The sequence below is a fragment of the Ambystoma mexicanum genome, chromosome 11, assembly GCF_040938575.1.
Source record: "Ambystoma mexicanum isolate Mex_15411 chromosome 11, UKY_AmexF1_1, whole genome shotgun sequence".
Classification (NCBI taxonomy): Eukaryota; Metazoa; Chordata; class Amphibia; order Caudata; family Ambystomatidae; genus Ambystoma; species Ambystoma mexicanum.
The window spans coordinates 23,217,359-23,230,161 of NC_090934.1; positions in this window are offsets into that span (position 1 = coordinate 23,217,359).

Genomic DNA, 12,803 nt, shown 5'->3' on the forward strand with positions numbered 1-12,803 from the left:
GAACAAGTTACACAAAGGACCAATATTACAGTGATTCAAATATACACTTACTCAAGGTTTCTTGATAAAAGAATAGACATTTATTTAAACATTGACTTTGAAAACATTAAACTAGCACAAGCAGCTCAATATCACACACTAATACAACACAAAAATACAACCGGCAAGTAAATGAACAAGTTTAGCTCCAATGAAGTGGGAGCAAAATGGCACTTCAGATACTTAATAAAGGGGTAAAAAGACAAGGTCATAAGAATAGACAGCCCAAATACATTAATAGGCAGGGCAAAGGGTTTCAGTTAAATACAACCAGAAATTCTTCTCAACAGGCCTGGGCCAAAGTGAATCGTTCAGAGTCTTTTGCCTAGGATAGCACAGTTCTGGTATATAACGGTTACGTCTTTGCCACGGATTTTGAAAGGATTTGGCTAGGCGAAAAGTTTGACTAATTTTTAGAGAAGGACGAACCTTCGAAGTTGAGGAAAGTTTCACGCACTTTCTCGATGGCCGAAAATATTTCTGGACAGCGTTTGCACAGTAACTTTTTAAACTGAGAAAGCTGTAGCTGAGGCAGTTGTTCCAGGCAGGTCCGAGCAGGTCTCGCAGTTCCTGAGCTTCAGTCGTGGGGACAAGAAGGAGGACGTCGGAAGGTTTCCGCACTTTCCAGTGATGAAGCCAAAGCTGTAGCAAGACGTCGCTTTAAGGTGTGAGTGCATTAAAGACCACAAACTGGTTTCCTTCCCACTGGCTATCTGGTTTTTAAGCAGCACTCTGCAGTAAATTCAACCAGTATTAGACAGTGTCCAGTGGCTTACGAGTTGGTTGTTCCCACCAAACGCAAGGGAACAAGTTAACCTTGAAGGGCTTCTCTGTCGGTTGGAGTTTCAGGCAATTCGGACCTACAGCAGGGCGTTACCTGTCATCCAGGAGTTGCAGCAGTCCTCTTCATTCAGCTCGTCTTAGGTTCTTTCGTTCCAGTGGTCGATTCTCCTTTCCAAGTCCCAGAGACATGCTTTTTAAACAGTTTTGCCCCATTCATTCAGCCTGGCTGTCACTCACCCAGTAGGGAGGCTGTCCTTGCCAGACAGTCAGCCAGCCAATCACACCAGACTGCATTCTGGTCTCCTAGGAGACTAAGCACAGGGAGTTTTGGGCACCTCCCTCACATCCTGTCCACCCCAGACACTCTGGCACCAGAGGAGGGCTTCAGTACAGAAGCCCACCAAAGGGCACAGACAAAGGGACCAAACCTGGTTTGGCGCACAGAGTTAAACACAAGAAGGACTTTTCCTAAAAGAAATGGCAAACAAAGTTTACCAGGGTCTATTTTTACAGATAGGTCTGGGGCGCCATATTGAAAAATATGGCTACCCTTGATTTTGGGCTACCGTTGTTAGCGGTCACGTAAAAACACGGTTGTTGATCTAAACCACTGCCACCAGCCATTTAGAGTAGGAAAAGGTAACATTTGACTGTTACATGAGTGTTTTGACTCGGGGGAAGCTAGGCAACCCCTCCAGCACTCTATAGGAAGATAGCGTGTGCTGGGTCAGTACATTTAAAAAGACTAGTAAAGACAATTTTACTTTACAGACTCTGGGAGACGGTAGTCAGTCCCAGAGAAGGTATTTAAACCTTGGGGAGTCTGAAGGACACCCCTGTGCCACTGCAGTTAAGGTGCTGTGTGGACACACATACAAAGATGATGCCACTGGAGTTGTTTTAGGACTCCATAACAAAAGAACACAAAAGTAAAACACACACAGAATACATGGAAGAGTGGGGAAAAAAAGGGTCACACTCTTCCCAGGTAAAAAATTAAATCCCAGAAATCCAGAAAAGTTGCTGGGGGTCTCGAAAGGTAAGGGACATTAGCACATTTTTGAGAATGCTCCCTAACACTCGTCCCCGCCAGACTAAGGGACAGGAGGATTTAATCCACTCCTGGATGAATCTCCGTACTCCAGTCGGTCAAACATCCTGGAGCGACCATGAGCATTTTGGTGATGATACCCTGACCTGTGTTCAATGGTAAAATCAAACCCTTGCAGGCTGATTGACCATCTCAGTAGTTTGGGGTTTTCCAGTTTCATTTGCATCAACCATCTCAAGGGTTGGTGGTCAGTCTGAATCACACAAGCAGATCCATACAAGTATGTTCTAAACTTTTTCAGTGACCACACAATAGCAAAACATTCTCTTTCAATGGTTGCCCACCTTGTCTCAGGTTATTTCAGTTTCCTGCTGATGAAGCAAATGGGGTGCTCCCTACCTTTCTCATCCAGTTGACTAAGGACTGCACCTATACCGTATTCAAAGCATCAATTTGAACAATGAAGGTTTGGGTATAGTCAGGAGCTCTTAGGTCTGGAGCTTGACAAAGGGCTTTCTTTAGGCCTTCAAATGCTTGAGTGCACTCCTCATTCCATCTGGTCTTTTTAGGGAATTTGGGACAGGAGATCACATTCAAGGGAGAAGCTAGTGTCCCATAGTTCTCTATGAAGTTCGTATAGTACCCAGTGAGACCTAGGAAGGCTCTCACCTGGGTTTGAGTAGTAGGGGTGGTCCAGCTTTGTACTGCTTCTACCTTACTAGGCAATGGTCTTATTTCACCTCCTCCTACCTCAAGCACAAGGTAGACCACTTTACTCTGACATATTTAACATTAACTAGCCTTTATGGTCAGATGGCCCTGCTCATGAGCCTGCAAAACATATCCTAAGTGGTCAACATGTCATCCAAGTATGCCATGCAGAAGTCCTCCATCCCATTCAGAACCTGATTAACCACCCTTTGGAATGTGGCAGGTGCATTCTTTAGTCCAAAAGGCATTACTGTGAACTGGTAGAGGCCTGCTGGGGTTGAGAATGGAGTTTTCTCCTTGGCATGGTCTGTCAGGGCTATTTGCCAATATCCTGAAGTGAGATCAAATGTACTGAGGTACTTGGCTGAACCAGGCTTGTCGACCAATTCATCTGTCCTGGGTAAAGGGTGGGCATCAGTCTTGGTGACTGCATTAAGGGCTCTATAGTCCACACAGAATCTCAACTCCTTGGTTCCTGCCTTTGGTACTTGAACTGGACTAGACCATGGACTGGTAGAGGACTCTATTACCCCTGAGATCAAGCATCTTGTTGACCTCCTCCTTTATGTGGGATTTATGTGATCTGACATCCTGTAACCCCTGTCTTTGACAGGTAGACAGTCACCAGTTTGAATATCATGCTGGCCCCAAGGGGTCAAGTCTGGTGTTAGTGAAAACTGACAGGCAAACTGATTCAACAGAAACGTGCACTCCTCCTGTTGTTCATGTGTCAAGTTAGAAGAGAGATTAACTCCTTCTATTTTCTCATCTAAAGGCTGGCCTCTGAGTAGGTCAGGTAGAGGTTCACTCTCCTCCGCCTCTTGGGCTGATGCTAGAAGCAAAGCTGCTACTTCTGGTCTTGAGACATATGCCTTCAAACGGTTGGTGTGAACGACTCTGGGAGCCTCCTTAGGATTGCCTAACTCCACCAGATAGTTGAACTCTCCAAGTTTACCCACAACCTTAAAGGGTCCTATCCATTTGTCCTGTAAGGCCCTCTGCCTTGTAGGTACCATTACCAAAACTTGCTGGTCTTGAGTAAACGCAACCATGTTGGCCTTTTGGTCATGCCAATGTTTGACCAGAGCCTGACCTGCTTTTAGGTTATCTGATGCTTCTGCCATCGTGTGTGACATTCTCCTCCGGAGACCTGTCACATAGTCAGTGACTCTCACTGGCTTGCGGCAAGGAGCACTCTCAAACCCCTCCTTAATTAGGGCCAAAGGGCCTCTAACTGGATGGCCATAAAGAAGTTCAAAGGGACTAAATCCTACTCCCTCCTGAGGAACTTCTCTATATGCAAATAGAAGGCATGGCAGTAGAAGGTCCCACTTTCTTCTAAGGGGTTCCTCTAAAGCACCTATCATGCTCTTCATTGTACGGTTAAACCTCTCTACCAATCCATTTGTCTGTGGACGGTAGGCAGTTGAGAACTTGTAGGTTACTCCACAGTATTTCCACATGGCCTGCATGTAATGGAACATAAAATTGGATCCCCTGTCAGAGATAGCCTCCTTAGGAAAACCTGCCCTGGTAAAAATACCAAGTAGGGCCTTAGCAATAGCCTGAGCTGTAACAGTCCTCATAGGTATGGCTTCAGGATACCTAGTAGCATGGTCTACTACAACCAGGATAAACCTGTTCCCTCAAGATGTGGGAGTTTCTAAGGGACCAACAATGTCGATTCCTAGACTCTCAAAAGGAACTCCCACCAGTGAGAGGCACCAAGGGTGCCACATTCTTGGCTCCACTCTTGTCAGAGGTTTGGCAGGTGTAACAGCTCCTATAGAATTTATCTACATCAGACCCCAATTTAGGCCACTAGAAATATAAAGAGAGCCTTTCCTTGGTCTTCTTGAAGATCAAGTGACCAGCCAAAGGTATCTCATGGGATAACTGTAGGAACTGGCGTCTGCTTTCAAGAGGCACTACAAGTCTTCTGTAGTCCCCTGGGATAGACTCAGTCGGTTCACTGTAGAACTTCTCAGTACAACCTATGCTTCCCTGGCTCTTGCCCGTCCAGCTGGGAAGCTGTCTGTTGGTGAAGACCTTCAAGAATAGGACACTCATTTTGACCTCTGCTGCAGTCTGCCCTACAGAGCCCACCTTTTGCCAGTAAAGACTGCAGTTCAGGATGGTCTGCAGGATCCAGATCTCCAACATGAGCAAGGTCCTCTTCCAGCTCTGATTCCTCAGCAGCTGAATCAACCAGACAAGGTTGCTCCTCACACTCAGCCTCAGCTGGTGGAGGGATCACAGGTGTGATCTTGGACAGTCCTCTCTGGGATGTCCTTGTTGGTAGCACAGGAGTGCTGGCTGGTTTCTTTTTAGAGGTTTTAGGTTTCATCTTTTCCTCTTTCTTTTTGGAAATTGCGGACAGTAAGTCCTGTGGACTGGGAGTTATAGTTTCCTCTATAATCTCCTCTGGAGAGCCCCTTAAGGGCATTCCTAGTCTGCTCCTGTTTCCTTTTGCTGGGAGGCCTGGGGGTGCTTGATACAACTCTGAGAGTTTTGAAGTCATTCCCCAACAGGACTCTCCCAGGTACTTCACTCTGCACACTTCCAGGTATCTTGAGAGTCATGTCATTGCACTGGATTGGAGCTTGTAACGATGGAAGCATTTGGACAGGGCCTCCAGCATGCTTCGTTAAGATTTTGGTGCCCTAGCAACATCTTCAATCTTGAAAAAAGATTCTTCAACCACAGTTATGCTGGCCCCAGTGTCTCTGATGGCAGGGGTCTCCCGACCATTCACAAGAACACTGTCTTTATAATACTCTTTAGTATTATCTGGGATAGAGTTGTACACATCTAAATTCTGTTTCCCACAGACCCAGGGACACCAAAGAAACACTGGCTGAGACATTCATGAGTTCCTCAGCCAGTAAGTGAATGTTTCCACTTGCTATTGGTACTTCATCCACAGGGGAGAAGGCTTAGGAGACATTGTGGGCTCCTGAAGTTTTACCCTTGCATCTGGGATCCCCTTTCACATGGTCAGTTGGCCCACAAGCATAACATTTTCCAATGTATTTAGGAATGGGGGTTTGTTCTGACATCCTTCTGGTTTGTCTCTAGTAGGTCCACTAGCCTGATTCGGTTTTCCCTATGGCTTATCCTTGTATGTTTGTGGCCATCTTTTGGTTTGGAGGTATTTGAATTCTCTTTACTGTCTTTCTTGTGCTGCTTCCCCTCATCCTTCTTCTGGGTTGCCCCAGAGTCCTTGTGAATAGCCCTGTTGGCAACCCACAAGTCAGCAGCCCTTGCTAACTTGTTAGGATCAATTTCCTTAGAGTTAGCCAAGTGCTGTCTCAGCTCAGGAGAGCAGGCATCATAAATAGACTCCAACATAAACAGATTTCTCATACATTCATAAGTGTTAACTCTGTAAACCTTAACCCACTCATCTGAGTTGTTCAAACTTTCAGTCACCCAGGTAACCCAAGGGGTACCATCATGCTTTTGAGGGTTCTAAACCTCCTAAGATACTGAGAAGGGGTCTTCCCAAATATAGCTATCAAAGCTAGTTTCACTCTTTCATACTCCTTTCTGTCTATAGCCCCAACTCCATTACCACATCAGTTGCAATAGGGGGTAGCCTAGAAAAAAGCCAAGGAATCAGCTGATTCCCTGTAATGACTTGAATCCCATGTTATACTCAAAAGAAGCCAACAAACCCAAAATATCAAGCTTAACATCCTATATACTTACTGCATCTTCGGGCATGCAAGGACTCTTGGGACTGGAAGACCTAGAGGACTCTGGGAGAGAACCAGTTTCAATAGACAACTTTTTCATTTCTAATGCATGGTTCAGTTCCATTTCCCTGAGCCTAAGCTCTTGATGTTTGCTATCAGTTTGAGCTTGGATCCTTTTGAATTCGAACTCCAATCTCATCTTTCCAAAGAGCCAAATTCAGGGCTTAGTGTTGGACCTGATGGGGTCCCTGTGGTCAAAGGTTGAGGCCTATGAGCAGGTAGAGGTAAGACAGGGCCTACAATGGGAGACTCTTCTGCCTCATCTAACTCATCCATAACATTTGAGTTACCCTCTGAAACATTGTCATCCTCAGCAACATTTTCCACATTTGCTGCAGGGGGGGGGTTCAGACCCACTCCCCAGACTTTGGTATTCTAACAACTTTTCTATCAGTTCAACCTTTTTGCCTTTTACAGTGAGATTCCTGCTTTACACATATCTCTCAATTGATCAACTGTTTAATTGACTAGGGTCTCCTGTCTGTAGCTTTCCATATCAGTCATGATAAAACAATTGCTTCTCTAGTGTTGCTTAGACTTGTTAAGATTATATGAACAAAAGTAAAAGTAGCACTCTAAATGTAACAAGTATACTTTATCCCACCACTGTACCCCAGTGTTAGGCAGAATCACCTGCAGTACCCTTTGGGAACACTACACACAAGACTACAAGTGTCAGTAAAGTTTCGCCTTTGGTACAAGCCTGTACTACACAGTAAAGTGGTAGCGATGGCTGAACAGACAGACTTATCTCAAGAGTTTAAGTGAGCAGTAGAACAAGTTACACATAGGACCAATATTTCAGTGATTCAAATATACACTTACTCAAGGTTTCTTGGTAAAAGAATATACATTTATTTACACATTGACCTAGAAAACATTACACTAGCACAAGCAGCTCAATAGATTATCTCCAAAATGAAGTGGGTGCAAAATGGCACTTCAAATACTTAGAAAAGGGAGGAAAAGACAAGGTTATAAGAATAGGCAGCCCAAATACATTAATAGGCAGGGCAAAGGGTTTCAGTTAAATACAACCAGCAATTCTTCTCAACAAGCCTGGGCCAAAGTTAATGGTTCAGAGTCTTTTGTCTAGGATAGCACAGTTGTGGTATATAACAGTTAAGTCACTGCCACGGATTTTCAAAGGACTTGGCTAGGTGAAAAGTTTGACGAATGTTTAGAGAAGGATGAACCTTCGAAGTAGAGGAAAGTTTCACGCACTTTCTCGATGGCCGAAAATATTTCCGGACCGTGTTTGCACAGTACCTTTTTAAATGGAGAAAGCTGTAGCAGAGGCAGTTGTTCCTGGCAGGTCCGAGCAGGTCTCGCAGTTCCTCAGCTTCAGTCGTGGGGGCAAGAAGGAGAACGTTGAGAGGTTCCTGCACTGCCCAGGGAAGAGGCCAAATGCTGTAGCAAAACGTCGCTTTAAGGTGTGAGTGCCTTAAAGACCACAAACTGGTTTCCTTCCCACTGGCTATCTGGTTTTCAAGCAGCACTCTGCTGAAAATTCGACCAGGAGGGGTCCGTGTCCAGGTGGCTTGCGAGTTGGTTGTTCCAACCAAACTCAAGGGAAGAAGTTAACCTTGAAGTGCTTCTCTGTCGATTGGAGTTTCAGGCAATTCAAACCTGCAGCAGGGCTTCACCGGTTGTCCAGGAGTTGCAGCAGTCCTCTTCCTTCAGCTCGTCTTCGGTTCTTTCGTTCCAGTTATTGACTCAACTTTCCAAGTCCCAGAGACCTGCTTTTAAACAGTTTTCCCCCATTCATTCAGCCTGGCTGTCACTCACGCAGCAGGGTGCTGTCCTTGCCGGACAGTCAGACAGAAAATCACACCAGAGTGCATTCAGGTCTCCTAGGAGACTAAGCACAGGGTGTTTCAGGCACCTCCCTCACATTCTGTCCACCCCAGACACTTTGGCACAGAAGAGGGCTTCAATAGAGAAGCCCGCCAAAGGGCACAAACAAAAGAAGGACTTTTCCTAAAAGAAATGGCGAAGAAAGTTGATCGGAGTCTGTTTTTATAGATAGGTCTTGGGCGCCATATTGAAAAACATGGCTACCCTTGATTTTGGGCTACCGTTGTTAGCGGTCATGAAAAATCGTTGATCTAAACCACTGCCACCAGCCATTTAGAGCAGGAAAAGTTAACATGTTACTGTTACATGAGTGTTTTGAAGATAAGCAACCCCTCCAGCACTCTAAAGGAAGATAGCGTGTGCTGTGTCAGTAAATTTAAAAAGGCTAGTAAAGCCAATTTAACTTTACAGGCTCTGGGAGGCAGTAGTCAGTCCCAGAGAAGGTATTTAAACCTTGGGGAGCCTGAAAGACACCCCTGTGCCACTGCACTGAAGATGCTGTGTGACACACATAAAAAGATGATGCCACTGGAGTTGTTTTAAGACTCCATAACCAAAGAACACAAAAGAAAACACACACAAAATATATGGAAGAGTGGGAAAGAAATGGCTCACACTCTTCCCAGGTAAAACATGAAATCCCAGAAATCCAGCAAAGTTGCTGGGGGTCTCAAAAGGTAAGGGAAATTAGCACATTCTTGAGAATTCTCCCTAACATGCGGGTAAAGTATAGCAGAACCCTGAACTGTAAACAGCTGTCCTAGGGCTTCATTTACTATTTTTATAAACATTCTGCCTTTTGCAGTGCAGCCCATAGCATACAGCTGAGCCCCATGAAGAACTCAGCTGTCGCATAGTCACTGGTATAGCAGCCATCTTTGTGCCTGAACAAAATGCCTTGCCTGGTTTTATTTTGTTTTAAACTAGTCATCTCTGCTAGTAATTGCATAGTCAACTAATTTCTAACTAATATTCATATGCAATGTAATGCTCTTTATTTTCGTGTTTGCACAGACTATGGGCTTCCGAAGGGCCTTCCACCCCACAGTGCTTTGTGGCCATAACAATGGCAGTAGGCGCTATACAAAAATAAACAACAGAACATACCATGTATCCAAGACAACTAGAGAAGTGGCTACATGTATCCAAGATGCAGAACCAGTGTAGGCATGCTTTCTACCACTGAACGCTGCAGAGACGGTGGTCACCTTTATCCAAGATGACCAGGGATTACAACCAGTTCAGGCATGCTTCCCACCACTGCATGGCCCAGAAGTTGTAGTCATAGGTATCCAAGATGACCAGGTATAAGAAACAGTGCAGGCATGCCTTCCACACTGCATGGCCTAGAGGTGGTGCTCACCTGTTTCCAAGATGACCAGATACTAGAAACAGTGCAGGCATGCCTTCCACACTGCATGACGTAGAGGTGGTGGTCACCTGTTTCCAAGATGACCAGAGACTAGAAACAGTTCAGGCATGCCTTCCACACTGCATGGCGTAGAGGTCACTTGTTTCCAAGATGACCAGAGACTAGAACCAGTGCAGGCATGCCTTCCACACTGCATGGCGTAGAGGTGGTGGTCACCTGTTTCCAAGATGACCAGAACTAGAAATAGTACAGGCATGCCTTCCACACTGCATGGCCTAGAGGTGGTGGTCACCTGTTTCCAAGATGACCAGAGACTAGAAACAGTGCAGGAATGCTTCCCACCACTGCATGACGTAGAGGTACTGGCCGCATGTACCCAAGATGACAAGAGACTAGAACCAGTGCAGGCATAGAGGTGGTTGTCACCTGCATCCAAGATGACCAGGGACTACAACCAGTTCAGGCATGCTTCCCACCACTGCATGGCCCAGAAGTGGTAGTCATAGGTATCCAAGATGACCAGGGATCAGAAACAGTACAGGCATGTTTTCCACCACTGCATGGCGTAGAGGTGGTGGTCACATGTATCTAAGGTGACCAGAGACTAGAACTAGTGCAGGCATAGAGGTGGTGGTCACCTGTTTCCAAGATGACCAGAGATTATAAACAGTGCAGGGATGCTTTCCACCACTGCATGGCCCAGAAGTGGTAGTCATAGGTATCCAAGATGACCAGGGATCAGAACCAGTGCAGGCATGTTTTCCACCACTGTATGGCATAGAGGTGGTGGTCACATGTATCTAAGATGACCATAGACTAGAACCAGTGCAGGCATAGAGGTGGTGGTCACCTGTTTCCAAGATGACCATAGACTAAAACAGTGCAGGCATGTCTTCCACACTGCATGGCGTAGAGGTGGTGGTCACCTGTTTCCAAGATGACCATAGACTAGAAAATGTGCGGGCATGCCTTCCACACTGCATGGCCTAGAGGTGGGGGTCACCTGTTTCCAAGATGACCAGAGACTAGAAATAGTACAGGCATGCCTTCCACACTGCATGGCGCAGAGGTGGTGGTCACCTGTTTCCAAGATGACCAGAGACTAGAAACAGTGCAGGAATGCTTCCCACCACTGCATGGCGTAGAGGTACTGGCCGCATGTACCCAAGATGACAAGAGACTAGAACCAGTGCAGGAATAGAGGTGGTGGTCACCTGCATCCAAGATGACCAGGGACTACAACCAGTTCAGGCATGCTTCCCACCACTGCATGGCCCAGAAGTGGTAGTCATAGGTATCCAAGATGACCAGGGATCAGAAACAGTACAGGCATGTTTTCCACCACTGCATGGCGTAGAGGTGGTGGTCACATGTATCTAAGGTGCCCAGAGACTAGAACTAGTGCAGGCATAGAGGTGGTGGTCACCTGTTTCCAAGATGACCATAGACTAAAACAGTGCAGGCATGTCTTCCACACTGCATGGCGTAGAGGTGGTGGTCAGCTGTTTCCAAGATGACCATAGACTAGAAACAGTGCGGGCATGCCTTCCACACTGCATGGCCTAGAGGTGGTGGTCACCTGTTTCCAAGATGACCAGAGACTAGAAACAGTGCAGGCTTACCTTCCACACTGCATGGCCTAGAGGTGGTGGTCACCTGTTTCCAAGATGACCAGAGACTAGAAACAGTGCGGGCATGCCTTCCACACTGCATGGCCTAGAGGTGGTGGTCACCTGTTTCCAAGATGACCATAGACTAGAAACAGTGCGGGCATGCCTTCCGCACTGCATGGCCTAGAGGTGGTGGTCACCTGTTTCCAAGATGACCAGAGACTAGAAACAGTGCAGGCATACCTTCCACACTGCATGGCCTAGAGGTGGTGGTCACCTGTTTCCAAGATGACCAGAGACTAGAAACAGTGCAGGCATACCTTCCACACTGCATGGCGTAGAGGTGGTGGTCACCTGTTTCTAAGATGACCAGAGACTAGAACCAGTGCAGGTATGCTTTCCAGTTTCCACCACTGCATGGCATAGTTACATATGGCATGTAAATGTGCGTGCAAGCGTTTATTTTGGATTATTTTACAAGCAAGGATACATGAAAAGATTTATTTAGGATTTTTTTCCAACTTGTATCTCTGTAAAAACAATCCAGTAACATTGACATTATTTTTCCAACATTTAAATGCAGTAAAATGTGTGTCTAACTACTTTCAACGTTGGTTGCAGTTATTCAGCATTTTAATCTGTTTAAACATTCCACAGAGTTTAGGTTTTATTTATTTTGCATTTTATTGGCGCAAATTCCAAGTCCAACTGCACTTAACTAATTTCTCCAGTAAATAATGCCCAGTCGCTAACGTTCAGGGTATACCAATTTGCCGCATTAGGTAGAAGAAATGGCTAACACCTCGGCCGTCCCATCTCCCATCGCGCCACCTGTCACTGGACGGTGGCTGCCTGTCTCCTGCCTGCCACCCGCTACAGCTGTACCCCTCCTCTATGCCCCTCTGTGGTATACCCCCGGCTGTATATCTGTTCTGTTGTTACCTCTGAAAAGTGTTCCGTTATGCATCTGTTTTGTTGTATACCTCTGTAAAGCGCTCTGCTGTTCTTCAAACTCAGTCAGCGCTTAATAAATTCAATAATAATCAAATCGGATGTAGTCAGACTGCATTCTGTTCAAATGAAATTGGTATGCATTAAATTAGAAAAGATGTTTTTGATTTAAAAAATAAGACTGCACAAATCTCATATAACACAGTTACAGTTCTTTTTATTTAATATTTGTCATTTTCTTTTCATGAAACATATTTGACAGAAGTTAACATTTCTTTTACTGAACATCCTGGCTACTTAGATACATTAATAGCACAGTTCTTCTTAAAGCAGTGTTTTTGACTCCCCACTTTCATTTAAAAAGATGTCAGCAGTAGAATGCACAATGAAGTAATGGTGACCACACTTTGTCTTTGCAAGCTGTGTGGGTTTCCTTAGCCAATTAAATGAATCCGCTGCTTCTTAATCGAGGTCATATCGATTTGGCAGAGCTATGATATATGTTTCACTCTCTACTTGCACCCGGTTGCAGGCATTAGTTATGGTACCTATTGGCCCAGCATCCACCACGTCACCCTCTTCTACAGTCCACAACTGTCCAATGCTTTGAATCATTCAGAAATTCTCGATCAAGGCAACATTTTATATTACTGAATCCACTTCAAGCTGGT